General features: G+C 44.5%; 1 pseudogene; it reads left to right on the top strand.

The window, feature by feature from the left end:
* The window catches only part of LOC109295986, an 84901-nt pseudogene extending 83073 nt beyond the window's left edge, over positions 1–1828 (top strand).
* The last annotated feature ends 12895 nt before the right edge of the window (positions 1829–14723 follow it).

Below are 14723 nucleotides of genomic sequence, written 5' to 3'. Positions count from 1 at the left end.
GAGCTGGACGTGGTGAGCGTCCCCCGCGGGGACGTGGTGATGGTGCACGAGGCCAAGCAGAGGCTGGACCTGTCCCGCTACCTGGAGAACCAGGTGTTCCGCTTCGACCGCGCCTTCGACGCCGCTGCCACCAACGAGCTGGTGTACAGGCACACGGCCCAGCCGCTGGTGGAGACCGTCTTCCGCCGGGGCACGGCCACCTGCTTCGCCTACGGCCAGACGGGCAGCGGCAAGACGCACACCATGGGGGGAGACCTCTCGCCTGCCAGCCAGGACTTCTCCAAGGGCCTCTATGCCCTGGCGGCCCGCGACGTGTTCAGCCGGCTGCGCCGGCCCAGCTCGGAGAAGCTGGAGCTCCGGGTCTACGGGGCTTTCTTCGAGATCTACGGGGGCAAAGTGTACGACCTGCTCAACGAGAGGAACCGCCTCCGGGTGCTGGAGGACGCCAAGCAGCAGGTGCAGGTGGTGGGGCTGCAGGAGCAGGAGGTGGCGTCCGTGGAGGACGTCGTCAAGCTCATCGAAGCGGGCACCAGGGGCCGCACGTCGGGCCAGACGTCGGCCAACGCGCGCTCCTCGCGGAGCCATGCCGTCTTCCAGATTATCCTCCGGGCCAGAGGGAATCTGCACGGCAAATTTTCCCTCATTGATTTGGCTGGGAACGAGAGAGGAGCGGACACAGGGAACTCAAACAAGCAGACCAGGCTGGAAGGGGCGGAGATCAATAAGAGCCTCCTGGCGCTCAAGGAATGCATCAGGGCCCTCGGGCACAACAAAGCCCACACCCCGTTCAGGGCTAGCAAGCTCACGCAGGTGCTCAGGGACTCCTTTATCGGGGAGAATTCCTGTACCTGTATGATCGCTACCATCTCTCCGGGGCTGAGATCTTGTGAGCACACCCTCAATACTCTAAGGTACGCCAACCGGGTGAAGGAACTGCCTGTGGATAACTCTCTCAGGCTGCTCCACTCGAGCTTAGCCAAGTCCCCATTTGAACTGGATGACCTGAAGGAACCTTGGATGATACGGAGCTTGCCCGAGACAGACGAGTTCAAAGTGTTTTATGTGCAGAAAGAGGAGGAAGGCGCTCCCCAGCTGTTTACTTTTGATGCCAGAGGGAAAGCTCAGAAGAAAAGAAAAGACCTTGATGAGAGGGCGCTTGTAGAAGAACACCAGGAGTCGCTGCGGTGGTTGAAAGTGTTCCTAGAAATAGCTGAGGAAATAGACTACGATGTGGATTTTTATGCTGCCCAGTTCGAAGCCGTCCTGGGGCAAAAGATTGGCATTCTCACTGAGATCCAAGATAAAGTCAAATCGTTCCGCGCGATCCTCTCTCAGGAAGAGCAGGGTAATAGCCAGGTCGGCATGAAGAGGTCTCGCGTTCTGTAAGCCCAGGTTGAAGGTCCCCCTTCCATCAAGAGGCCAGTTGTAAGGATGCTGCAGCTCTGACCACACAACGACACGGATGCTTAAAAAAATACTTAAAACATGTCTGTGGGGATAGCCTGTTTGTTTCTCTTCTCAAACGGTATTTCATGGAAGCATTCTTGCGATGTCTCCAGATGCTTTTTCGCTGCAGGCTGCAGAACCATGCCAGGTTAAGGGGCCGATCAGTAGGGAAAAGCAAGAAGTCGGAGAAAATTAATCTAATCTTGCGTGTGCAGGTCTCCTTCCTCCCCACCCTCACCTGTCTTTAAAATATATATTTCTACCTTGGTAGCTATGGCCTGTTTTCGGCATTCTGTCAGGTTGCACCTACTTAAAAACAGCGAGTTAGGTATTTTGAATGATTTAAAAAGGTGTTAGAGTGCAAAGCACTGTGGTTTCTGCGAATGATATGTTCGGGAAATGAGGGTTATTTTTTGCATAGCATAAGCAATAGCTTTTTTTTTTTTTTTTTAGAGTATCTGCTCCTTTTTCTTTCTCTGACTCGCAACTATGTTTTTGTGAGGCGTTTCACAAGAAAAAAATCCCTTCCTTCACAAAAATCTGGCCCAGGAACCAGACAGTTGACTGGCCTATGGGGGAAAGTGCAGTGTCAGAAAGGGATGCATCTTGAAGGTCTCTAGAGGGAAGCAGAGGGAGTCAGTGCCCTGTATTAAAGGCCTGAAGGAGGATTTGTCAAACCAAAGAGTCAGAAAAGCAGCGTTCACCAAAGCTATCTCTGATAACTGCGCTGGACTGTGATAAAGGAATAAGGTGAAACATAGCTTCAGCTAGTTGCACCATCCCTGATACAGAACTGCAGACACGCTGTTCTCTGCACGATACGTTACAACGCGCTTACTCTGCAGTGTAGAAATGGAAGATGTAGGGCAACACGCATGGGGCATTCCTGGAAGATGTAGGGCAGCAAATAAGCGAGCTTAAAATACGTCAAGTATTCATCATCATTTGCTGGCTTGCCTTCTTCCTGTCCTCATTCTACCTGATGTCTACTCAGCTTTTAATACCGCCCACTAACATGATCTCGAACCTGGTGCAGTCGATGAAAGAATTCCCATTGACTTCTGAGGCTAGGCACATTCCCCACATGGTTTGATTTCAGTCCTTAATTTTCATAATTTCCTTCTGTGTCGAGAGGAGGCTTCTTTGGGGGCGTACTGAAGGAAGCGGCGTCTCTAGCGGTAAATGTATTAGGCACCTATTGTCCTGATTATCCACCAGTAGTGACCATACACATCTTCACAACACTTTAGAAACCTTACTGTATTAGTAGCCTGTTCATTTTGAAAGGAAAAATTGTATGCAGGAAGTAGTATCTGGAGGGAAAATGAGACTATATTGGATGTCAGGCTGAAATATAAACTGGCCAAGAGCAAGCACAAAAACCTGTTGGCAGAAGCCGCCAAAACCCTAAATTTAACATGAGTGGAAATGGCTCCTCCCCCAAAAGCAGGAAACAGCCTCAGTGCAGAGAAAATCCTTTGAGGTTTTCCATTTGGCATCTCCTCTGCATCCTTGCAGCAGAGGAGAGATGGGGCTATTAAGGAAGACTGGTGGGTAAATCCCATGTGAGCTTCCCAAGTGTGGTAAAAGTACATGGCCACGTGCAAGTCTTCAATGACTCCATGGCCGTCAAGTGAGAACCTCCAACAGGCCATCGCCACTGGATTTCCCCTTGAATTGTGTATGTGAAAATTAGGGTCTACAGCACCATGCAGATTCCTTTTTCAAAATAGGGGACGATGCTCACTCTTTGCACCTAAGTCAGGCGCTGAATCAAGGCCTGCAGTCTTTCTGCTGTCCACAAGCTGTGAGGACGTGGTAGTGTCTTCATTACAGAACTAGCATAACCTATTTTGGCAATAAAGGTTATGAATTAATTGAGCTGGGCATATTCTTAGAAGTACAGTTTTAATGAGCTGAGAAAAAAATGGAGCAGGACTGTATGGTTCGCATCATAGGTATGAGAATGAATATCTTTTTTTTTTGCTCTTTATAATTAAATGCTAAGGAGGCTGTCTGGGCCTCTGCTCAGAAAGTGACTCATGGGTGCAGCCTGCTGGTTGGTAGGGTTCTTACAGAAGGAATTAAATAACCCCATCCCATTAGAATGACTACACAACTTACTGATTTACCTTTTCCCCTTACTTCCTGGAATTTGGTTATTTTCCATTCTGCATTTTGCTTTGCTTTAGTAAAATTGCTGCATAGACAGGAATTATTTAATCTTGCGTAGAGATGTGAAAAAAAAAATCATCCATTTTGTTTTCTGGGACTTTAAGCAAGATGGGCTGGGGTTTTTGTCCATTTATTTTCTTTCCTGATTTCAGTAGGTTTGCACCTAGACACCATTCCTTTGTATTTTGCATTTGACACCATGGATTAAGTATATTTTTCAGCAAAAGCTTAAATGTGTCAGGTTGACTGGAAGCATCTTACAGTTTGGAATGTGCCAGGGCTCGGTATATTATAAAACCCAAAAATCAAATAGAGTTGCTTTACTTTACATTTACATTGCTCTAATAACTAGGAGTCTTCAACTAACTAGGAAGTCATAATTATATTAAGGCCAGTCATTCACTTAGCCTATTAAACATTAGAAATGTATTTCTGTTACATGTGAGTGTAGTTGTGTAAAAAACGCAGAGCAGCTGCTAAAATTAACACAGTCTAGCTGTTTTGGTTCTCTAATGCCTCCACGTAACTGCTATAAATACAGTTACATCTATCGTTCACTTGTTCTTTTCTTATCTGTGTCATCTTTGGGGAAATCTTCTGGCCAGTTTATTTTTGGACACTGCTTTTAGATACGTCTGTATCTCTCACTGTCATGCTTGTCTTCATTCTGGGCCAGATTCTGCTCAGAACCCCATTGACCTCAGTGGGGCTCCATGTAGGGGGTTGCCCCTATGCATTCCCATCAATGACTGTCTCATCAATGGGACCCCTTCATCCTAGAGGGAAAAGAAAGCTGGCTTTGTCCCATGTCTCTGACTGTTCCCTAATTTCGGACCTTGTCAAGATATTTTTGACTCCATTTTTTTTATTTCCCCTAGTCTAGTGTATAAATCTGTCTTACCATAATTGACCTGTACCTTGACTGTATTTCTGTTGAAGTCACTGTTTGTTTTTATCACCCCCTGCCTCAATTCTTTTTCTCTATGCTAGCTTCTTAAATGTATATCTCTTAAACCTTGAGTGGGCTGTACCCTCTATAGAGCAGTCGGACCCTACACTCCATAACTAGGATCTCTGGAATTCGCTACGGAAGTGCGCAGCGCGGCAGCTTCTTTAATCTTGTAGTTTTTCCCCTGCGCCCCCCTCACCCACCGCCACTGATTGGCAGAAGGGCCCCATTGCTCGCCACCTGCACCTGATAGCCAGGAGGTGAAAAACATGGTTTTAAATATGCTGCAGTTTTTGCCTCCCAACCATCAGGCATGGGCAACCCCAACCCCCCTGCCACTCATCGGCTGGGGGGTGTGCAGGGGGGACTCCGAGATGAAAGAAGCTGCCACGCCACACACTTCCGGTGTGAATTCTGGAGACGCCTACCCATATCTAATCACACATATCAGCTTTCTGTCCAATGAAGAATTAAATTAAAACTCACTCTATTTGTTTCGAAACAGTCCGTTGGTTCGCTCTGTGACCTCATGTCTGTTCACTTCCCAATTACTCCGTCAACTGTGATCTCTTTTCTGGTGGCGGACTCTTCATCTATGGAGGTCACTCACCTGCAATCTTTACATACATCTGGAAATTCTCCTTTTCATTCTCCCTCCAAATATCTGCAGCTGTCAAGTCTGGTAATATTTATTGTTATTTTTTTCAAAATACGGCACCCCCTGGAGTCATGTGATTCTAACAATCATAGTTTTAATGTATCAAAGTAAATTTCTACCATCCATGGTTGTAGAGAAAAAGCTTGAAAGAATGAAACCCAAATACCAGAGTAACCCCAAGTACCAGAAGGCCAAAGAGGAGAAAAAACGGGTTTTTTTTGGTTTTTTAATATCATGATTTGGGAGGTTCGGATTTGGGAGTTTTGCTCAGGGTTGGCAGAACCTCACTTATGACTGACTTTGTGAAGTAATGAAAGGGAAAAACCCAAGGGACAGACACTACGGCTGCATCCAGATGTGCACAGCTGTGCGGTACATGGTGCCACAGACATGTCTGCAGTGCCACATACCACATATTCAGCTGTTTTCTGTGCTGCAAGGGAGCAGCATGGGGGGGGGGTGACACCTGGATATCCAGAGGTCAAAAAAAACATGAGAAAAAGAATGGATTTGTACACGTGGGGACAGTGTGCACTGCCCAAAACCAGAGCTGGAGCCGAGCTCTGGCTACGGGCCTGGATCCGAACAGCAGGATCACTGCTGCAGCCCCTAGGACCCCAGCAGACCAAGACCAAGACCAAGAATGGTAGCCCTGATACACTGCGTAACATGGAGCCATTTAATTTAGCCAGGGAGAAATAGCACTCCCGCATCTTGTAACTCTCAAAACATGTAATTCTGAATGTGCATGACAGGTCTCCGCTGCGCCTGATCAGCAAAGGGTGTGAGTCGGCTCACATAGGGACCCTTGGTTCTTTAGCCCAAATTGTACCATCTTATGCTCCAACCAGCTCTGGTGGTTTCCAGTCCTTAGTGCCAATGAAAATGGTAGCTCTCACAGTGTCTAGTGCAGTGGAATAGCTTGACACCCTACAAAGGACTTGCAGCTTCTGTATAGCCAGAGGATCTGGGAAAGCAAAAATAGATCCTGCTGGGGCAGCTCTGTCCTGCCCTGCACTGCTCAGTTATCAACTAAGGTGCTCTGGAGCTGCCCATATATTCCTTACTTTATAACTGTTCAGCTTTTACAGCTGAGCATATCATCATTAACCTAAATCCTGAGGGTCTTAAAATTGGTCTTGGTTGGGTTTTTTTCTGCCCGAGCATACCCTAACCCAAACAAGACTTTCTTGAGCAGATTGGCAGTTGCTGTTGATATGTTGCTCCAGCCTGCAACATATGTGTAGTTCCGCACATCAATATTTGTATTTTTACAGATGCAAGGACTTTGCCTTTTTGAGGTGCAGGCTTCTCTGATTCATTGCAACGAACCCAAGAAGAGTGTTATTAGAAGTACTATGAAACCATAGCTAAACGAAAGAAAAGCTATTTTCATCTAACGTATTTCCCATGCCACAAGGTACTGTTTCAAGTTCTAATGGATTAAGAGTCAACATTTCATTTCAAATTCTTCCATTTCCCACTTTGTACCGGGAGCTAACAAACCTTTCTCAACGTGTGCCTGAAAGATGATTGATGAGGTCCCACGTATGCCTTTCCATTTATTTTTTACGCGAGCAGGTAACATTTCACAGGGAACTTTGAAAGGCATTCTGCTTTGAAACCATTCACCTTACATCATACCTCTCTTTATCCTTTGATGTTACTAAGAACCGTGTACATGGACACGATGATGTTATTCCTCAGGATGTGCCTTGAACATTTCCCAATCACTATGCTTCCACGTTTAGTCATTCTCCTGTTTATGACCCCCTAGTCATTTCCTCAGCAGCAGATTGTGATGTGACATACAAGGATGTGATGTCAAGCACCGGAAAATTAAAAATAAGAGTAGGTGAAGCCTCAGACCTTTTCTGAGAAAAATCCCTATTGATGAACAAACAGGGAAATGAAATATTTAGTAAGATTTGTGTCACAAAATTGTGTATATATCAAGCCCAGACTGGTCTACTAACTACAAGAAAACTTCCCAGGAAGCCCCTTGACACCTGCTCCAGCATCTGCTTTCTGTTGCTGTGAGGCAGTCGGTGCCTTGAGGTTATCTGAGATACTCCAGATGCATAGCAATCAAGCCTGCCAACTTCAGGTACAAGAAAATGGCAGGAGGAAAATGTGGCCGGTCAGACACCGGGACACCTGGCCCCCACCCCCTCCGGCAGAAGGGTGAAAACCACTGGTCTGTTCCTGCTTGGACCCTGACCTTGGCTAGGGTGAGGGTGAATGATTTCTTTCTGTTGAGAGGTTTTTCTCTCCGAACTGAAGTGGCTACATTTAGTAGGCCATATGTGTTCCCCTTAATTGTGCATGCCAAATTTTGTGGGTCTATTTTGTTTCTGGGTGCAAACTTGAGATGGGCACTCATAAAAATGAGTTCCTGGAAAAGTCTCGTGTGTGTGCTGTTTTGTTATTGTCTGTAGGAAAGTGCAAAGTTGATTCCTGCATTTATTATAGCTGCAGTTAAAAAAATCTGATGAAAATTCTGGCCCAATGTTTTTTGTTCCTCTCTCTATATTTCCCTTGAGTTATTAGCTGATCTAAGTTTTTCTGCATTTGCTTTTGACAACAGTACTTATTTTTCTGAGCAGCTGAACAGGTAACTTTTCACCCCGTGCATTATATTCTCAGTCATCTGAAATAATCCATGTTTAGAACACAGCTAGGTAATTGGTGCTTAAAACATGAACCAAAAAAAAAAATCAGAAAAACTCTTTAATATCCTGTCAAATTTCTGTTGTGTCTTTTTCTGAAATCTCTGCCCAAGGCTTGGTCCTTTCATTCTCATCTGCTAGCCTTTCCTATTTTGCTTTTTCACCTAAGACCTATGTCTCCATGGCCCTGTACCTAGTGTGGGCATTTACAGCAGAGCACAAGGGATGCCGTTCTGATCTGCTGCCACTAGGTTTCCCTTCTTGTGTGCGTCCTGATCTGGTGGCCTTTTACACCTAACTTGGAGCAATGTACGTGAACGCCACAGGGTGCAGTTCAAAAGTGCTTTGCTTGCATTTGATTTCCTTTTTGAGATCCTCTCATCATCTTCTGATGCTTTGTGGAGTCTGTTCTCATGCCATATGACCACCTCTAGCGTTCTTGATGATACTATAAATTACCTAATAATCCTTTCCCCCTTATTGTTTGCACCAGTCCACTCACTTTCCTATACTTCAGGCGGCTGCTTCCAGAAGGAAGCAAGAAGACAGTAAATCAGTTTTCAAAGGAAAGAAATTCAGACTCTGAAGTTCTGCCAACCTTTCAGACCTGCTTTGAAAGTTCCCTACTTCACATTTTTCCGACTCGCAGTGACTCTAAGTATGGTGGCAATAAACTCTTTTGGAGTATTTAAATGTACCAAGTCATAGTAAAAGGATAATCTGTATGATGGATTTTCTTCTATCCATATTTATTCTTTTAAACCCATGTGTATATTTTTTTCAGAAAAGAAAAATATCTCCAGGAGACTAGATTAGTGTTAAAAAGATATCACATATGTTCATGATTTTCCTAGCATCACACTTTGACTTATCCATGCTGCAGAGCAGAGGGAGGGTAAGCCACCCATAAACTCAAATCTCTTCAGATGTTGTTATTGGCATAACAGTGACATCTATTGTTCAATATTATATAAATCTGTAAAATCCTCAGCAACTGCCTGCTGGTACTGAACTAATATTTTTTTTGTATTTAATAAGGTGCAAGTATTCACAGACAAATTACTGATTCAAAGGATTCAGTAACAATACATGTGATACTACAGTTGTGCTGCTATGCAGAATAATACGTCTAATTCCTTTGTTGCAGCAGGATTTAGAAATCAGTATGGATTGAGGCACTCACTGTCAGTGAGCTGTTTGTCTAAAAAGGTTTTATTTTGATAAAAACCTGCTTATTAGCCCTGCCACTTCAGTCTACTGTGATGTAGGAGTGTCTCCTCCACATTGTAGATATTTAGAGCCTGGGAAAATCCAAACGTGGATGTCTCTTTAAAAAAATCTGACTCTTAATGATCTATAATGTTTAATAACTCTTTGTGTTTCTATGAGCTAAAAAAAATGCCTGCATAAAAGCCATTTCACTAAATTTTAAAATGCAGCCATGGTTAGGGGTTTATGATCAGTTGTGAAAAGTATAATGTAACCACCTGGATATGCAGTAGGGCCTTTGGGAAAGCTAGAAAACAATTACCCGAAGCAGAATTAGATTTACATACCATGCCTAACACCCCGATTCTGCCAAAACAGACCCAGGAATCTTAATGATTTCATGTCACAGCATCAGTCCTGATACCAGGAGATTGACCAAGTATTGCACCAGAAACTGAATTCTGAAATTTGGGAGAGGAATGGGTTTGTTTGGGGGCGGGGGGATTTTTTTTTGGAGTGAATTCCATCCTCCCCCTCCACTCTTGCTTTTTTGACTCCCTGTCTTCATTTAGCAGCAAATACAAAATTCAAATAGTAAAGATCTTAATATAGAAGTAATGAAGTACCAGGGCTAGGTACTGTGTCAGACGCTGCCTGATTAGACTTTCTGATTCGTGGGCTAGAACTCATGGGAACAGCAACTGTCTCTTTTACTGCCTTCTCTGTGAAAACAGCAGAAGGCTACGTATGCTCATTACTATTTTATGTGATTCAGAGGGTTCGCAGTGGAGAGAACAGAGATGAAAATATATCTTTAATAATGGTAAATGGAACAGCAAGCTCAATCCCCTGAAAAACAAATTGTAGATAACCTCAGGAACAACACAGGATAGTGGCAAACAAACTGAGCTCTTGCAGACCTTTTGGACCCTGGGGTATAAGGGAAGGTGATTTTAATACTGGGATATCGATGTGCATATAGGCATGGATGAAGGAAACAGGCATCACTTAAGTATGTGCAAAACTTTAGTCATATCTTAAGATCCACCATGGACTTGTGTGCAGACCCAACTAGCTGTGGGTTTAAGTACAAAGATAGAAACATGAGGTATGCACCTAATCATGCCTCCCATAATTAGAGACAAAGAATGTTAGTCCTTGATCCAGCAGTGAACTGCATGTGGACATAGCCATCTTTGAGGTGATACTGCAACCAAAAACCTTCTCCTTTGAGGTATTATCTAAACTTCTTTAGGCATCAAGTGCTCGCCTACTTGCAAGAGGCACTGTGCGCTTCAAAGGGCTACTGAGATTTAAAAAAAAAAATCAAAATTGGATTTGTTCAGGCAATAATAAACTAAAAAGACTTTAAATCTAATACGATGCAGAGAGATCAGCTGTTCCAGGCAGGCAGGGAAGATTTTTCAAAGGAACAGTTCGATATCAGCTCCCAGTGACGGGCAACGGGAGCTGGGTGCCCAACTCCCCTAAGTTGCATTGAGGAGGTTAATAAACACCTCTTTATCTGTGTTTGAGGTTGCCCATGCTAACAAGGTACAGAAGAGCCAAAGGTAAAGCTGGTTAGGAAGGTATCAAATAAATGTTTTTAGGGAGTCTTAAAATGCTGATTTATCAAAATCAAAGCTTTTCCCCACACATGCCCGATGAAAAATTTGTTGGAACATCTCTCAGCTTCAGGATGGAAGTTATGGTGAGAACCAGAGATGAAGAGATCCTGTGCAGAAAAGCTAGCAGTCCAATGCTTGGAGCATTCATTTGGGTTGTGGGAGATCTGAGTTCAAGTCCCTAGTCTAGGACAAAGGCCTAGTTTGCCTTCCAGTGCAAAAGGAAAATGTCAACTCCTTAAAGTTTTGTTTTCCAGATAAACCTAATTTAAAGTAAACCAGGTACTAGATAAGAGAGGGGCTGTAATGGTTTTCTTTCTTTTATGGTTTTCACTTTTAATCCACAGTCTCCATCACGGGTGGGCAGCCTGTGGCATGAGTGCCACCAGTGGCATGGCAGCCACGCAGCACGTGACAGATCAGGGAGGGGACAGACAGCAGAGCAGCAGATTGGGAAGGAAGCAGACGGTAGAGCAGGAGGATGGGCGGGGATGACAGTATGGAGTAGAAAGCAGAGCAGCAGATCAAGCAGGGGAAGGGGATCAGAGTGACACTTAAGGACAGTGGGGCACTAACTTCTGAAATGCCGAAAAGGTTGGCCCCTGCTGGCTTATATCATTTTACAGGGTTGGGAAGGTTCCAGGATTCAGTATTCATGTTAAAATTTACAGCATGAATTGTTAAACCAAGTTTCTCATCTATTGTCCTCCAGAGTCGTATAAACTCACAGCTAATTTGATGTCTGCCAGCTTCCTCTAGAAATGATTACAGCATGGTAGCATTCAGCTGAAAAGTAATTGTAATGATGTTTCTAAGGAGTTATATTTAAGTTCTAGGCTTTACAAAGAGAAGAACCGTTATAAAAACCAGAGTAAAGGACATTTTAGAAGGTCTGGGCAACCATCAGCTGTGAGAGAAAGAGGCTGTGTACATTCAAATATATCATTGTCTATATTTTGGCGGTGTCTAGGAATCCTTATTGTGGACCAGAACCCACTTGTGCTAGGTGCTGTACAGACTCAGTAAAGAAGAAAGTCTCTACTCTAAGACCTTACAATAGAAGTTTAATATAGAAGTATACAGGATACAGACAGGTAAATGGGAGATTTTTATGAAATATTGAGACAGCATTGCCAATGTGGTAAGTATGTCACAGTACCTCAGCAGCTTAACTGCTGTCAAGCTTTTTATAGACATTTCAGAGAAGACTACCAGAGAGTTTTGAGGATGATAATTACTCTTATGGATGTTTAAATGAAGTTTTTGTTATGTCTGAGGGGCAGAAGGAAAGTGCATGTTTGAAAATGTATCTAGAGGGGGCTGGAAGTTGGCAGCCAGAGCTGATCAGAAGCAGGAGTCAACATCTCAGTGGTAAATGACAGATGATAGGTATGATGAGCACTGGGGCTGTGCGAAATTTCACCGGCACTGTTGTTTTGATGCTGTTTCAACTCATTTTGAGCTTAAAACAGCAAAATCAAAATGAAACAGAGAGCTTCAAAACAGCCTCGAAACGAGACAAGTCAAAATGTTTCAAAAATTTCAGAGTGTTTTGAGTTTTGAAGCTCAAGCTGGGCTTGCCTGCAGGGGAACAACAGAAACTAAAGTAAGGAGAGGGAGGGGGAAGGAGCGGTCTCATTATTGACTGCCTAGCTGGCCAGTGACTGCCATCCTTCCCTGAGGTCTCTTCCAATCCCAGTGCTCTGGGAGAGGGATGGAAAACTTGCATAAAAGGCAGCATTGGTTGAACTGCCCTGCTTTCTGCCTTGGTGTCAGTTGAGTGAGGATGCACCTTAACCCACACCCAGTGTCACCTACCCATGTCACAAGTTTTGCCTGTCAGCAGCTAGAGGTGCAGCACCCCAGAACCCCCTGCACCGACCTCCGTGACAGCTGGCAGGTTTCATGGCCACAGCAGGCCTGCAGTTTTCACCCCCCTGTGCGCCAAGATGGACACAGTCCCACAAGCACCCATGTCCCGAGTTTTGTCTGTCAGCAGCTAGAGGTGCAGGGCCCCAGAACCTAGAAGCCCTGCACTGATCCCCTCGACACCATCCCTGCAGCTGTCACCCCGCTGCGCCTTAACACACACAGTGTTACCAGTGTCACGAGTTTTGCTTGTCCACAGCTTGAGGTGCAGTTTCCCCCAAATCCCTGCACCTATCTCTGAAATGTGGCAGACTTCGTGGCCTCAACAGGAGCCACCATCCCTGCAGTTTTGACCCCACTGTGGCTTAATACACACACATGACATGAGTTCTTTGCTTTCAAGACTTCAAGGTGCAGTTTCTCTGAAACCCCTGCACCTACCTCCTTGAAATTTGGCAGGCTTCCTGCCCTCTGAAGGGGCTACGATTCCTGTGAGGTTCATCCAAATCAGGCCAGAAATGACAAAGTTATAGGCTGTTTTGTGCTTCCCCATTATAGCCTATGGGCAAAATGTTGAAACAGCGTCGAAACAGTTTCGACGAAATGAAATGGAACAGCGGTCTCAAATCAAAACGAAATTTGAAACAAAATGCTGTTGCATCGAAACGTAAGTCAAAACAGAACGGTGCCGTTTCGCACAGCCCTAGTGAGCACAGGCCGTAAAAGATCTTGGAAGTCAAATCTAGCAGCTTAGGTTTAATATAATGCAGAAAAGGGAGCCACTGGAGGGATACAGAGAGGAACGACATGGTTAAAGAAGTGGGCCTGTGAAATGATCTTTGCAACAAAATTCAGACTGAACAGGCTTACATGTTTTTTAAATGCCTTAGGTCTAAATCCTGGTTCCTTAGGTAGAACAAGAGTAAAAGGTATTGCTCTGTTAAAGCCTTATGTGGGTGAGAGTACAGAATAAACCACTTTCCACAGGCACCTGCACTAGATGACTGCGTAACAGCACTATTGCTAATTTAAAACACACAAGCCTGAAAATTGCCAGACAGCCAAATGAGGCCCCAGTAAGTATGGGGACAGGGAACTTGTCCTAGACTTTGTCTATGCTGCAGGCAGCAATGTGAGGTTGTGTAAACATACCCTGTTGGCACTGCATTTATGACCCAGATACCTTGTTCCAGATGGACCCTCAGACTGACCACAGCGTCTTTCATTCAATAATACGCAAATGTTACTGATAAACAGTGATAGCAGATAAGAATAATGCAGGCAAGGCAAAAAAAATACCCCCCTCCCGCCCAAATATATCTGTATAGACACACATATATGCATATTTTAATTAGATACTGACTACAGTGTAGATATGACCCTACTGATGTCCCTAGATGATGTAAATAGGGATGACTCCCTTAATGTCAATGAACTGTGCTGGTTTATATCAGATGAGGTTTTTAGAACCTCCCATGTCACATTTAAACTAGACAGTAGCCTAGGATTACCCACAACCAGCTCCTCCATTTTTAAGTATGACCTGCTTTGTCTGCATTTCCTCCTGAGCTCTTTTTGAAAACCTGCCCCACCAAATTTAGGTGCCTAAATCCAAACTGAACTCTTCTGACCTTCTTCTGGCTTCTATGTACTGCGGATTCACGTGGCAGGCTTCATTGGCACTAATGACCGGACTTCCTTAATCCCAGAGGATGGTGATGAGCAGACATGTCCATAACTTGTGTGAAATTACAGATCTTGTAATTTCCTCTTGGTGGGTGGCAAAATGAATTGAAGTGAGTGGGCTGACAGCGAATTTTGAGAAAAGTGTAGCTAGGGTGACAATATCCTCCAGAAGCAGGACGTGTTATGATCCTCCAGCCGTATCTAACCTGGGATTTTTAAAGGCACCTAAGGAAGCGAGTTAGGCATTAACTTCCCAGAGGTGATTCCAGAATCCCAGCCTTACGCATGTATTTATTGTCCGTGAACCTACATCCTATTAAACCTCAGAAGCAGCGCATGAATGATAGTGGGTTTTAGAAATCAGCATTAGCAACAGGCAGGCGGCTCCCAATCAGAGTGGGGAATAGTAATTTATTATCTATTAGGTGACTTGTCAA

The sequence above is a fragment of the Gavialis gangeticus genome, unplaced genomic scaffold (assembly GCF_001723915.1).
Source record: "Gavialis gangeticus isolate Ggan-Ray unplaced genomic scaffold, GavGan_comp1, whole genome shotgun sequence".
In the NCBI taxonomy this organism is placed as follows: domain Eukaryota; kingdom Metazoa; phylum Chordata; order Crocodylia; family Gavialidae; genus Gavialis; species Gavialis gangeticus.
The sequence above is the reverse complement of the archived record's forward strand: the minus strand, read 5'-3'. Positions and strand labels throughout refer to the sequence as shown.